Consider the following 15,674-nt stretch of genomic DNA (forward strand, 5'->3'; position numbering starts at 1 on the left):
TTATTATTTGTAGCGGCAGTTTAGACTTGAAACAGACATGTTCGCCACACACTACCTTCTCATACTGTTAGCTAACGTTGTCAACGAACAGAAAACAAATGGAATGCATTAGCTAATGATTGCAAACGTTCGCAAACTATTTCACTTGTTGAATGCACCTCAGATCACGGGTTTTTCTGCCATTGAAATCCTCAGGCAGTATAAACAAACGGAATACATTTTCTGGATGGAAAAACACTTCCATTGTAAACATAAACAACTAAAACCAGATCGTGCCTTCAACAAGTATTCAGACCCCTTGACCTTCTCCACATTTTGTTACGTTACAGCCTTACTCTAAAATGTATGAAATAAAAACAATTCCTCAGCAATCTACACACAATACCCCATAATGACAAAGCAAAAACAGGTTTAGACTTTTTTGCAAATTCATTACAAATAAAAAACAGATACCTTATGTACATAAATATTCAGACCCTTTGCTAGGAGACTCGAAATTGAGCTCAGGTGCATCCTCTTTCCATTGATCATCCTTGATATGTTTCTACAACTTGATTGGAGTCCACCTGTGGTATTCAATTGATTTGACATGATTTGGAAAGGCACACACCTGTCTATATAAAGGTCCCACAGTTGACAGTGCATCAGAGCAAAAACCAAGCCATGAGGTCGGAGAAATTGTCCATAGAGCTCTGAGAAAGGATTGTGTCGAGGCAAAGATCTGCGGAAGGGTACCAAAACATGTCTGCAGCATTGAAGGTCCCCAAGAACACAGTAGCCTCCATTCTTAAATGGAAGAAGTTTGGAACCACCAAAACTCGTCTTAGAGCTGGCCGCCCGGCCAAACTGAGCAATCGGAAGAGAAGTGCCTTGGTCCGGGGTGTGACCAAGAACCCGATGACCACTCTGACAGAGCTCTAGAGTTCCTCTATGGTGACAGGAGAACCTTCTAGACGGACAACCATCTCTGCAGCACTCCACCAATCAGGCCTTTATGGTAGAGTGGCCAGACGGAAGCCACTCCTCAGTAGAAGGCACATGACAGTGAGCTTGGAGTTTGCCAAAAGGCACCTAAAGGCTCTCAGACCATGAGAAACAAGATTCTCTGGTCTGAGGAAACCAAGATTGAACTCTTTGGCCTGAATGCCAAGCGTCACGTCTGGAGGAAACCTGGCACCATCCCTATGTTGAAGCATGGTGGTGGCAGCATCATGCTGTGGGGATGTTTTTCAGCGGCAGGGACTGGGAGAGTAGTCAGGATCGAGGGAAAGATGAACGGAGCAAAGTACAGAGAAATCCTTGTTGAAAACTTGCTCCAGAGCATTCAGGACCTCAGACTGGGGCGAATGTTCCCCTTCCAACAGGACAACGACCCTAAGCGCACAGCCAAGATAACGCAGGAGTGGCTTCGGGACAAGCCCTCCGATTGTCCTTGAGTGGCCCAGCCAGAGCCCGGACTTGAACCCGATCGAACATCTCTGGAGAGACCTAAAAAAAGCTGTGAAGCAACATTCCCCATCCAACCTGACAGAGCTTGAGAGGATCTGCAGAGAAGAATGGGAGAAACTCCCCAAATACAGGTGTGCCAAGCTTGTAGAGTAATAACCAAGAAGACTCGATGCTGTAATTGCGGCCAAAGGTGCATCAACAAAGTACTGAGTAAAGGGTCTGAAAACTTGTGTAAAATATGATTTTTCCATTTTTATTTTTAATAAATGGGGTATTGTGTGTAGATTGAGGGGGGGGTGGGGAAACAATTTAATCAATTTTAGAATAAGGGTGTAACGTAACAAAATGTGGAAAATGTCAAGGGGTCTTGAATACTTTCTGGAGGCACCGTATAAAGTATGAAGAAAAGATAATGAAACTATATATTTATTTTAAATTACAATCTTTGAGAACTAAGAATCACCAAAATAAAAGCTAGACGGAAATATAGAAATTAAAATTCCAAAAACAATGAATTTAGCAGTCTAGATTTTGTTATTATGTTTGAGCAAAATAACACAGCATTAGCCAAGCAAAATGCGTAGAAGCGCAGGAGATTAGCTTAAGAACTGCACAAATGTGTCTCAGAATTTTTTGAATTACAGGAAATTTGCTTAAAAATGCAAAAATTTCTCTACCACACAAAGATGGGGGTCTGAATTATTATTATTATTATTTTTATTCAGCTGGGTCGATGGGCCTACCACGCCCCCTGACATGCCCCATACTCAACCCACCATCTTATTTGCCCCAGAAAAAAATCCAACAAATGACCTGAAAGTACAGCTCTTTGGCACACAAATACGTGCAAGTGATCGGCAGGTGATCAGTGAGAAGAGAGTTGCCATGGATTGAGTAGCCTGGTGAGGTCATTTGTTTGATAATTTTTTGTTTAGGCGTGCCTTTTTATATTTGTCCCCACAAGAACAAATGGGTTGGGCTGGCCGACTTAAACAGAGCTCGCCCTGGTAAGTACTTTTTCTTCCTAGGTAAGATACACTGACAACATCAGTCCGCTTAAAAATTCAGACAGGTTATGGAACAGTTAGGCATGCCTTGGACCTGTAGACATAAGAGTTAGAGCCTTGTATGGAGAGAATGTTTACATTGACTGAACTCTATTCCACTGCCTAGCCTTACTGAGGCTTGAGTGAGCCACCCGGTGAGTCAGAATAGTACCTGTGAGAATGATGTTGGGGATGTTGCCATGGCTACTGTAGCCCAGCTGCTGGGAGTCTTGCAGGTTGCCGTGGCTTCCCGTCAAACCCATCATCGCTGCTTGGGAGTAGCTGAGGGTTGAGCCCTGGCCGTACAGACTATTGCTGTCGATCATGTTGAACTGCTCCAGCTGTTTGAGGAACAGAGAAAACAGCAAATCAACATACCAGGAGGTTAGCCAACACTCAACAACAAGGGTTCATTTCTGTACACAAATGGTCAATATAAAGATATAGTACAATGGGGAAAAAACTGGAGGCATATTATTCTATTGCGCTTTGTGTCCCAATATTGTCAGAATGGATCAATAGATAGCCCATCACATCAAAAGTGTCTTATCCAATATAAAGATCCAGTTCAAAGTAAAAACTGGAGACCTGTTGTGTTGTGAGGCAAACATATTGGAAACTATTGCCATATAAACAAGTATCTAATATTAACTTGCATAATTAGTCCTGAGGCAGACTGTTAAACTTAACTTACCTGTTGGGAGAGAGCACTGGTCTGTCTGGATGCGAGTTGCTGGTCATAGAAGTCTGCAAATACACTGCCCAATATGGAGTTGTGCTAGAACACAAGTATATCCCCTCTTTTTGTTAAAAACAACACCAGGATATTAATTCACAAGTATAAAATACGGGAGAAGAAGAGCAGACACAGAGAGCATTTGAATCACACCACAACTCTGTAAATGAATAATTTCACAATTCATAAGACATTCCTATCAAACGATTGGGTTTTGCTTTCCATTGAGCTCCAGGCAACACAGAAAACACTGCACACATCTGCAATCCTGCAAACAAACCATAACATACTGTAGCCCGGTCTAGATTAAGCATGATACAGTACAAGCACAGCAGGATTCATGTTTCACAAGCCCATCAATTAATTCACTGTGCATTCAACCTCAATCTCCTCCATTAGTTGATTAAGTCATCATAGTAACCGCTTCACATCTATGCCCATCTCATCTTTCAAGATGACTCCACAGATCAATTGCATTTACCTGTTGTTTTTCTGATGTTCATGTAAGTGCCCAACCAGCCAATATGTCAACATGCACTGAATACTAGGACCTACTTGAAAGCACTTAATAAATGTTATCAACCCACAACCAATAATGTTGTAGGGAGTCTTTCAAAAGGGTTGCAGTTACCATGTAAGCTTTAGTACTGAGAATTCTGATGAACTTTAAATAAATAAATACAACAATATGAAATCATATGGAATTCCCTTTTCTGAGTAAAGCTAGAATTTATAAAACATGGAATCGTCCAGTAATGCTCTTCGAGTTTTAATTGCATATCCTTATTAAACCCGAAAAGAGTATCCTCTTTCATCGTCCGCCTTAATGTATAAATAATAGGAGCATTTTCACAGGCAGACTCAGTAAGGCAGACTTCGCCATGCCCCTTTAAGTTCAGAACCACATCTGTGCTCTGCCAAAAGAACAGCGGGGAAGAACATGATAATAGCACATTGACTGTCAGCTACACTGCAGGTTAGCCATCTAGATGAGAGAAAGAATCGATGGGCAAAGCCAACAGAAGCACAAACGAATGAACAAATACAACAAATGTAGCTACTCAATGAAAGATTTCCCCTAACAAGATATGACTTAGTTATTCAATGCTGTAAGTGTAGGCCTATATAATACATTTACATTGAACAAACAATGTACATCTAGCCTACAGGCCCTCGTAGAGGGACACTGCTCCTTCTTGATTTTTCACAATAAACAAGTGATTCAACTCTAGCAAGGATAAAAGGTGGCTCAGGTGGCTAAGTGTTAACTACTAAGTACATTTTCCTTACTCACCTAACTAAAGTGTATCAATTTAGTGACTATGCTACGAGGCCACTTAGGATGCAGACACAGAGAAGCAGCAAAGGGGACGGGGTCAGTGACATTGCGAGACACCACGATGGGGGTGGTAGGGGGTTGAAGACACAAGAGCAGCCAGTAGGGGCAGCCAAGAGGCCCAGCTGATGACGAAAACAGAACTATGATGGAGGAACAGTATATACAGTCAGCAGGTTTTGGTCACACGCCCTTACTTGAGGCGAGCCTCCAGGTGAGAAGCCTTGATTGGAGACTGGAGAGGTTGGAGACTGATTGGCTGAAGACCCAGCCCTACTGCGGTACTGTTGGGGGAAAGAGCCCTAATACAGGACATTTTAGTTAGACTGACCGACTGACTGTCCCTTCTGAGAAGGTATGCTGTGTGTGTCCCAGCCTGCCTATGAGGACACATACACACAGAGGATGGGGCTCATGTCTTTCCTACATTTTTGCTAAACATGCCCTGTATTAGTTATTAGTTGACTTGTACCATCATCATGGTACTGAGGAAGTACAGTTCCCGCTCAGCCCAGTCAAAACTGTTCGCTGCTCTGGCCCCCATGTGGAACAAACTCCCTTCAATCACCATTTCTTTAAGCCTAAAGGATAAAGCCCTCACCCCCTCCCCTGAAAAGATTTAGATGCACTACTGTTCCACTGGAGGTCATAAGGTTGACTTGTACCATCAAATGACTTAAATGTAAATGACTTAAATGATCATGGCCTTGATTTAACCTAACTGTATAAAGAGACCAGAATTAGGCTAACAATCAAACGTGTTAATGGAATCCCTCAGACACTGTGGTTTCAATGATCAAAAATAATGTTATGTAAGGGTTTGTTCCTCCTTTAGGGTGTGTACTGTGCAAATAGCTGACTCACTAGCTAGCCATTTGGGGTCATTCTTCAACAAGATAACCGAGTAATCAACTGGCATTTACAGTAGTAGCTCTCTCCTCTCGGTTTGTCTTCTGCTCAAGACAAGACCACTGCAATCTACTTCCACAAGATCCAGCACATCACCAGTACAATGGTCAAATTCCATGTTCACGCAATAGAAGGTTAGTTGACTGTATATGTTTACTCAAACAAAAGCTGAGTTGACACATGATCACCCAATGTGAGGTGATGAATCACATCAGTATTGACAGACACTCATATTTTATCTCTGAGTTCACTACTGAGGTATACAGTATGTGGGTCTTTCTATAAATAAATGGGGCCAATGTGTGACATTGGGATAAACAATTTAAAATGGTTTGAAACAAAAATATGCTATCCATTCATGTTTTTGTATTTTCTTATATCTGAGAATTAACCAATAATATCAGGCCACACCCGGCCATGGTTACAGACACCTGTGTGTTCTTTGACACGTTATGAACTAGTGACCCGCAGTCTTTGTCATTATACCCTGATGAAGACAGCTTGTCTGTCGAAACGTTGGTGATTAAATTATTGCATCTGAGCTCCTAGAGTGTGCGGCTCTCCTTTTCTTTTCCAAGTGTTCTACCCCGCTAGCCAGCACCTCACCTAAACAGGTGTGCGTTTCTTTCGCCACTAGATTGAAACAAAAATCAAACAGATTTTCATGCAGTTCCACATACTTCGAGGAATAATTAATCCATTACTCCATCTATATAACAGGCCTAGGACTATACATCATTTAAGCAGAGTTCATACAAACATTGGCAAGTCAAATTCAGGGACTTTTCCCAAGCACTTAAATGTAATTGTCTAGGACCTCAAAGTTATACAATCGTATAATTTATATTATGAACTGGGTGGTTCGAGCCCTGAATACTGATTGGCTGCATGTTTTGTTTTACACAGGTATGACAAAACATTTATTTTCACTGTTCTAATTATGTTGGTAATCAATTTATAATAGCAATAGCTCCGTATCGTGTCGTTACAAGAACAGCCCTTAGCACTGGTATATTGGCCACAGCCCCTCGTACCTTATTGCTTAAGTATACCATGACATTGTTGAATACTCGTTTCTGATTGGCTTGAAGGGCATTCTAGAGTGTGCATTATGTAAGGGACAATCAACGAGGGGCTATGCTTTCTATGAAAAATGGTGAACGACGTGGAAGGTGTGTTCCACGACACGCTAACGTTCAACGGAATGCATTATTTTCCAGAGAACGCATAACGTTAGATCCCCGGGTTGATTATCCCTATTATACTGTAACGACCCTGGGTTTTCCTTCACTACCCGCTCTATGAAACAGCAGAGGGCAGGTGGATGTTGAACACATTTCTACCAGCAAATGAACACATTTCTTGCGGGCTAATGTGTTACTTACTCCTGAGGTGCTGACTTGCTGCACCCTCGACAACTATTGTGATTATTATTATTATTTGACCATGCTGGTCATTTATGAACATTTGAACATCTTGGCCATGTTGTGTTATAATCTCCACCCAGCACAGCCAGAAGAGGACTGGCCACCCCTTATAGCCTGGTTCCTCTCTAGGTTTCTTCCTCGGTTTTGGCCTTTCTAGGGAGTTTTTCCTAGCCACCGTGCTTCTACACCTGCATTGCTTGCTGTTTGGGGTTTTAGGCTGGGTTTCTGTACAGCACTTTGATATAGCAGCTGATGTAAGAAGGGCAATATAAATACATTTGATTTGTTAAATTATAGCAATGGTATAATAGGGATAAACAACTCGGGGCTCTATGCGTTCTGTGGAAGGTTACTTCCACAACGCACTAACACCTCCCACATCGTTCAGTATTTTCCATAGAGTGCACAGCGCCTTGTTGATGATTGTACATATAGGGCTTAACAGATTTTCCTGTCGCCTACATTATATGGCCGGCGCATGCACACAAAATAAATCCATGAATAGCGGTAATCTCACCATAACTGGTTTTTTTAAGTACCCAAAAAACGGGTTCATTTTTTAAATGGAAGGATTTGCATGGAAAGCCAAGTTGAAGCCAACAGATATTGTCGTCCTCATAATAACCGCACATGGTTTTATCGCAACAGAGTAGCAAGACCCTTGCAACAGAAACTGATGCATTCGTATTGTAATACTATTCAATGAAGCATCTGCTTACACATGGGCACTAAAATCTCTAAGTTCAGCACGGTTGGGGCGATGCTAAAGAAATGTTTGACACTTAAATTCCAGAGCATTTCTCTACCGAATGCTCCTAAAGCAGAAAAAAAAACTACTTTAAGAAGTAGGCTAGTTCCTCTGACCTCAAGATCAAACTGTGTTCCATAGTGTAGGAATACTAAGTGGGTTTGAGTACTATATTGTCCTACGGACATAGTGTAGGATAGGGAAACGTTTGAAGAGGGAACGGTTTGATTAGGTAAGCTTACCGAGTTCATATCCATGGAGTTCTGTGTCTGGATGGAGGAGGTGTTCAGAGGGGAGGGGAGCTGAACCAGCCTGGTCAGTCCTTGAGTGGTCTGTTGCTGCTGCTGAGAGGAGGACTGGCTGAAGAACGAATACTGGGACAACTGCGCTTCCAGAGTCATGGCATCTATGGTCTCCGCCTGAGACAGATGGACATAGGGGTTTGAAATTAGTCAGTGTGGGGAAAAGGGAGAATTAGTCGACAAACTGTGATAGAAACATCTACTACAATCCTCCATTCTCTTACCTTTTAGTCATTTGGCAGGTGCTCTTATCCAGAGCAACTTTAAGTGCATTCAAATAGGGAGGATACAACTACAGAATACAATAATTGTCAATACACAAGGAAGGTTATTTAGAAATATGTACCAATCACAGTGCTAGAAGGGTAAAGTACGGTACGTGCTACCTGGGCGAGGGTGAGCGGTGGCGACAGGGTGGGGGAGAGCTGTAGGGAGTGGTGCTGGTGGAAGTCCTGGTTGACCATGTTGTCCTGCCTGCCTTGCTGGGAGGTGGTCTGTCCTGGTGGGACACAAAACGGCAAACATCCCCTTGAGAATTCCCACAGTTTCATAGAAAGCTAGAGAAATAGAGTCATAGATAGATACATTTTGGCACCATACGTTGTCACCATCTCCTCACACTTTTGAAAAATCAGGATTTCAAACCCGGTTTGCAAAACCCTGTATATCTATTGTTCTGGAAGGTGGAGGACAGAGGTCACCTTGGCTGGTGGAACTGAAACTGTGTGAGTGGCTGGGGGCCAGGTTTCCCGTGCTGTTGGAGGCGCTGAGGGTGGAGTCTTCAGGGGGGTCCAGGGGGGTGGGCAGCGGAGGGGGAACTGGATGTTGGTCAGATCAGGCAGGGAGCCACCGCCCGTGTCGTGGGCTGATGGCATCAGTGTCGCAGTCAGATCCTGATCCGGAGACGGGAATATACTGGAAATAGAAAAAGAGTTGATCGGTATACCCATAATGATAGTTGAGGTAGTATCAATGATGTATATCAACCCTGGATTGCTGATGCTATGTTTTGGCCAATGAGAGGCTTTGACTCCACCGGTCAGCCATATTGGTACTCCTCAGAAGAAGCAGTCCCTCCATAGGAATTAATGGAATTCTACAGTATTTCAATTAAAAGGACACAATTACATGAATTTACAGTGCCTTCAGAAAGTAGTCATAGCCCTTGACTTATTCCACATTTTGTTGTGTTACTGACTGAATTCAAATTGATTTTCTCTCACCCGTCTACACACAATACCCCATAATGACAAAGTGAAAACATGTTTTTTGAAAATGTTGCTAATTTATAGAAAATAAAATACAGAAATGTCTAATGTATTTAAGTATTCACACCCCTGTGTCAATACTCTGTAGAAGCACCGTTGGCAATGATTACACCTGTGAGTTTTTCTGGGTAAGTCTCAATGAGCTTTCCACACCTGGATTGTGCAACAAATCGGCTATTATTCTTTTCAAAATTCTTCAAGCTCTGTGAAATTGGTTGTTGATCATTGCTAGACAACCATTTTCAGGTCTTCCCATAAATGTTCAAGTAGATTTAAGTCTAAACTGTAACTCTGCCACTCAGGAACATTCAAGGTCTTCTTGGTAAGCAAATCCAGTGTAGATTTGGCCTTATGTTGTAGGTTATTGTCCTGCTGAACGGTGAATTAATCTCCCAGTGTCTGGTGGAAAGCAGACTGCAAATTATCTGGGTAGCCATTTGATTAGCTGTTCAGGAGTCGTATGACTTGTTAGAAGCCTCATGGACCTAGACCTGGTGCTCCGGTACCGCTTGGCGTGCGGTAGCAGAGGGAACAGTCTATGACTAGGGTGACTGAAGTCTTTGACAATTTTTAGGGCCTTCCTCTGACACCGCCTGGTATAGAGTATAACATGACAAGCATACCCATGATGCAGACACCACTATGCTTGAAAATATAGAGTGTTATTCAGTAATGTATTGTATTTGCCCCAAACATAAGGCTTTGTATTGAGGACAAAAATAAATTGCTTTGACAATTTAGTTTGCAGTATTACTTTAATGCCTTGTTGCAAACAGGATGCATGTTTTAGAATATTTTTGTTCTGTACAGGCTTCCTTCTTTTCACTCTGTCAATTAGGTTAGTATTGTGGCGTAACTACAATATTGTGGATCTATCGTCAGTTTTCTCCTGTCACAGCTATTAAACTCTAACTGTTTTAAAGTCACCATTGGTGACCACTCAACCAATCATGGTGAAATCCCTGAGCAGTTTCCTTCCTTTTCGACGACTGAGGAAGGATGCCTATATCTTTGTAGCAACTGGGTGTATTGATACACCATCCAAAGTGTAATTAATAACTTCACCATGCTCAAAGGGATATTAAATGCCAGCTTTTTTTCTCTTCCCATTTACCAATAGGTGCCCTTCTTTGCAGGGCATTGGAAAACCTCCCTGGTCTTTGTGGCTTAATATGTGTTTGAAATTCACTGCTTGACTGAGTGACCTTAGAGATATTTGTGTCGGGTACAGAGACGAGGTAGTCATTCAAAAATCATGTTAAACACTATTATTGCACACAGAGTGAGTCCATGCAACTTATTATGTGACTTGTTAAGCACATTTTTACCCCTGAACTTATTTAGGTTTGCCATAACAAAGGGGTTGAATACTTATTGAATCAAGACCTTTCAGCTTTTCAATTTTTATTAATTTGTAAAATGTAGAAAAACCAAATTTCACTTTTACATTCAATTCAGGCTGTAACAACAAAATGTGGAAAAAGTCAAGGGGTGTGAATACTTTCTGAAGGCACTAAGTATTATTTTGTTGTAGTGGGGACTAACATTCAAGCTCTATAAAAATGATAATTTAAGGAAAATGTGTTTAGTTTAAAAGTATTAAGGTGTCTATTAGAATAAACGTGGCAAAAAAAAAGTAGACATTAATAAATGCATTTCCATAGCTTCCAATGTTTTTTACAATGGTGGGGGTGTGCTAAAATGGAGGCATGTTGGCTTCAACAAAAGCGCCCATCTAGTATACTGAATATATTTAAATCATTGGGTAGTATATGCACAGCCAGCCAATTTCACAGGCTGCTGCAGAGTATGTAAAACAACATAGAAAAATAAATCAGAATTACCCCCCTCCTGGACTTCAGAAATATTTTGTCCATTGTGGATTTCCCTTGGAAATGTACACTACCGTTCAAAAGTTTGGGGTCACTTAGAAATGTCCTTGTTTTCCATGAAAACATACATGAAACGAATAGGAAATATGGTCAAGACGTTGACAAGGTTATAAATAATGATTTAATTGAAATAATAATTGTGTCCTTCAAACTTTGCTTTGTCAAAGAATCCTCAATTTGCAGCCATGCAAATCTTTGGCATTCTAGTTGTCAATTTGTTGAGGTAATCTGAAGAGATTTCATCCCATGCTCCCTGAAGCACCTCCCACAAGTTCGATTGGCTTGATGGGCACTTCTTACGTACCATACGGTCAAGCTGCTCCCACAACAGCTCAGTAGGGTTGAGATCCGGTGACTCTGCTGGCCACTCCATTATAGACAGAATACCAGCTGACTGCTTCTTCCCTAAATAGTTCTTGCATAGTTTGGAGCTGTGCTTTGGGTCATTGTCCTGTTGTAGGAGGAAATTGGCTCCAATTAAGCGCTGTCCACAGGGTATGGCATGGCGTTACAAAATGGAGTGATAGCCTTCCGTCTTCAAGATCCCTTTTACCCTGTACAAATCTCCCACTTCACCACCACCAAAGCACCCCCAGACCATCACATTGCCTCCCCCATGCTTGACAGATGGCGTCAAGCACTACTCCAGCATCATTTCATTTTTTTCTGTGTCTCACGAATGTTCTTTGTGATCCGAACACCTCAAACTTGGATTTGTCTGTCCATAACACTTTTTTCCAATCTTCGTCTGTCCAGTGTCTCTGTTCTTTTGCCAATTTTAATCTTTACTTTTTATTGGCCAGTCTGAGATATGACCTTTTCTTTGCAACACTGCCTAGAAGGCCAGCATCCCGGAGTTGCCTCTTCACTGTTGACGTTGAGACTGGTTGTTTTGCGGGTACTATTTAATGAAGCTACCAGTTGAGGACTTGTGAGGAGTCTGTTTCTCAAACTAGACACTAATGTACTTGTCTTTTTTCTCAGTTGTGCACCGGGGCCTCCCACTCCTCTCTATTCTGGTTAGAGCCACTTTGCACTGTTCTGTGAAGGGAGTAGTACACAGTGTTGTATGAGATCTGCAGTTCCTTGGCAATTTCTCGCATGAAATAGCCTTCATTTCTCAGAAAAAGAACAGACTGACGAATATCAGAAGAAAGTTATTTGTTACTGGCCATTTTGAGCCTGTAGTCAAACCTACAAATGCTGACGCTCCAGATACTCAACTGGTCTAAAGAAGGCCAGTTTTATTGCTTCTTTAATTAGCACAACAGTTTTCAGCTGTGCTAACAATTGCAAAATGGTTTTCTAATGATCAATTAGCGTTTTAAAATGATAAACTTGGATTAACTAACACAACGTGCTATTGGAACACAGGAGTGATGGTTGCTGATAATGGGCCTCTGTACGCCTATGTAGATTTTCAAATTTAAATCAGCCATTTCCAGCTACAATAGTCATTTACAACATTAACAATGTCTACACTGTAATTCTGATCAATTTGATGTTATATTAATGGACAAAAAAAGTAGCTTTTCTTTCCAAATCAAGGAAATGTATTTTGAAAGGTAGTGTACATGATCCTTCGAGCCGGATAGGAAGTTGAGCATCATGTTGTGCTGAGCGAATAGTCCTTTTTGAGGTCAGTTCGGTTAGAATATTCAAAAATAATTATGGTTTTCTATCTATCCATCTATTTATTTTTTTACATTAAATGCACTATGCATTATTGTGGGCTGAATGCTGTAACACAGAATAAAAATGTATTAAAACGTTTTTTTAAACTATTAAAATGGTAGTGACTACCCACTATTGCTTATTAACCATCATGTATTCAAATTACTTTATTTTAATTAAACATTTGTTTTGTTTTATTTTATTTTAGTAGTTCTTCAAAGTAAATAAGGTATACTTATATGACTGCTGAATACCAACTATCAATCATTTAAAAACATTTTCTGGTAGCAATACCTTGTAAAGCAACTGCTTTTATCCCTCTCAATCATGCAGTTGGTTTTCCCTCAGTCTGTCTTTTCCACACCATTCTTATTACAGCTCAGTGCTCAGCGCAATGGATTATGGTCATTGTCGTTAATTACCACTTTTTCTGAGCTAAACCATGTTGAATATTTTTCTCCCTACTACAATCGCACACTTCATGCTTGATCTGATTCATCTCTACAGAAACTACACATTCAGCTCACAGAAGAAGAAAAAAACTAAATGGAATTCAAACAATAGAACCAACATCGGTCAATTAGTTGTTTTAAAAAGCAAAAAATTAATTGCACACAAGCCCAAGGACAGGCTAATTGTCTCCAATTGAATTCCCTCTTATAAGATCAGGACACATATCTGCTGATATCCCTGCAAGGGAATCTGTTCACATTCTAAAAATAACAATAACATAAAATCACACACAGCCAGAAATGGCTGGATCCACAACATTTCTCAAAGATCTCAAACTATTCCAAAATATCAGATGTCTACAGTTGAAAAAACATCAACTGTCGTGGAATTATCAGAATTTGTAGGTAACATTTGTAAGATGTTTAATATTCATCAAATGTGTGTAAGTTACTTCTCATAAGAATGTATTTTGTTGTACTATAGTGGTGGCCATTGGCAGTTATCTGTTCTATGTCAGGACTAAGTTGCATGGGCCACATGAGAGGGGAGAGGTCAAAGTGTCATCATGTGTAAACATATCTTATACTCCCTAACTTCCCCAGTGGGGAAAGGAGGGGTTGCAGTGTCTGGAATCATTCTATGCTCCCTCTTATTGTTGTTTCTATCTTAACCTATAGCCTCACCTCCTCTCCGTGAGTTTGTCCAGGAGTTTGTATTTAGAGTGGGTTGTATATAAATGACAATTTGATATATGCCTGTTGATATGGAGGATTTGGTTTATGAAAGGAGACAAAGCTGAACGATGAATTATGTCTATGCTGTCTGACTATGGGTGTCTTTGCTATTAAAGGAACTCCGTTGCATTGTAAGGGGACTCTCAGAGAATTCACTGGGGAGACACTGAATTTATCTGAGAGTCACAGGATTGTTATAAGAGCTCATATAATTAAAGATGGACTTTTATAACTAACTCTGACGTGTGTGTGTGGTTTGCTCCCATGATTTGGTAAATAGATGAAATTTCCACGACACAACTCATCACTAAACCACTATAATCTGTCAGTTGTCGCAGGCTATCGTAATCAGCCATTCAAAGCTCACATGTAGTCAGGATAAATGTTACAGCCTGTGGGACTCATTGAAGTACTCACTTGATTCCTGGGACCTTGGACCTTGATGAAGCATTCTAAGGGAAAATAAAAATTACAACTCAGAATACAATACAACTCAGTTAGGGCTGTATAACAAAACAGTGGAGATACAGTTGAAGTCAGAAGTTTACATAAACTAGTTTTAAATTACTCCAACCTAAGTGTTTCAACCACTCCACAAATGTCTTGTTAACAAACTATAGTTTTGGCCAGTCGGTTAGGACATCTACTAAGTCATTTTTCCAACAATTGTTTACAGACAGATTATTTCACTGCATCACAATTCCAGTGGGTCAGAGGTTTACATACACTAAGTTGACTGTGCCTTTAAACAGCTTGGAAATGTACAGAAAATGATGTAATGGCTTTAGAAGCTTTTGATAGGCTAATTGACATTATTTGAGTCAATTGTGTACCTGTGGATTTATTTCAAGGTCTAACTTCAAACTCAGTGCCTCTTTGCTTGATATCATGGAAAAATCCAAAGAAATCAGCCAAGATCTCAGAACAAAAATTGTAGACCTCCACAAGTCTGGTTCATCCTTGGGAGCAATTTCCAAATGCCTGAAGGTACCACATTCATCTGTACAAACAATAGTATGCAAGTATAAACACCATGGGACCACGCAGCAGTCATACCGCTCAGGAAGGAGACACATTCTGTCTCCTAGAGATGAACATACTTTTGTGCGAAAAGTGCAAATTAATCCCAGAACAGTAAAGAACCTTGTGAAGATGCTGGAGGAAACATGTACAAAAGTATCTACATCCACAGTAAAACGAGTCCTATATCGACATAACCTGAAAGGCTGCTCAGCAGGGTAGAAGCCACTGCTCCAAAACCACCATAAAAAAAGCCAGACTACGGTTTGCAACTGCACATGGGGACAAATATGGTACTTTTTGGAGAAATGTCCTCTGGTCTGATGAAACAAAAATAGAACTGTTTGGCCATCATGACCCTTGTTATGTTTGGAGGAAAAAGGGGGGATGATGGAATATTGTGGATTTATTGAAGCAACATCAGTCAGGAAGTTAAAGCTTGGTCTTCCAAATGGACACTGACCCCAAGCATACTTCCAAAGTTGAGGCAAAATGGCTTAAGGACAACAAAGTCAAGGTATTGGAGTGGCCATCACAAAGCCCTGACCTCAATCCAATAGAAAATGTGTGGGCAGAACTGAAAAAGTGAGTGCGAGCAAGGAAGCCTACAAACCTGACTCAGTTACACCAGCTCTGTCAGGAGGAATGGAACAAAATTCACCCAACTTATTGTGGGAAGC

General features: G+C 40.9%; 1 pseudogene; it reads right to left on the bottom strand.

The window, feature by feature from the left end:
* Nucleotides 1–15,674, bottom strand: part of LOC115114218 (CREB-regulated transcription coactivator 1-like) — a 46,964-nt pseudogene that overhangs the window by 14,462 nt on the left and 16,828 nt on the right.

Source organism: Oncorhynchus nerka, linkage group LG9b (genome assembly GCF_034236695.1).
Source record: "Oncorhynchus nerka isolate Pitt River linkage group LG9b, Oner_Uvic_2.0, whole genome shotgun sequence".
Lineage (NCBI taxonomy): Eukaryota > Metazoa > Chordata > Actinopteri > Salmoniformes > Salmonidae > Oncorhynchus > Oncorhynchus nerka.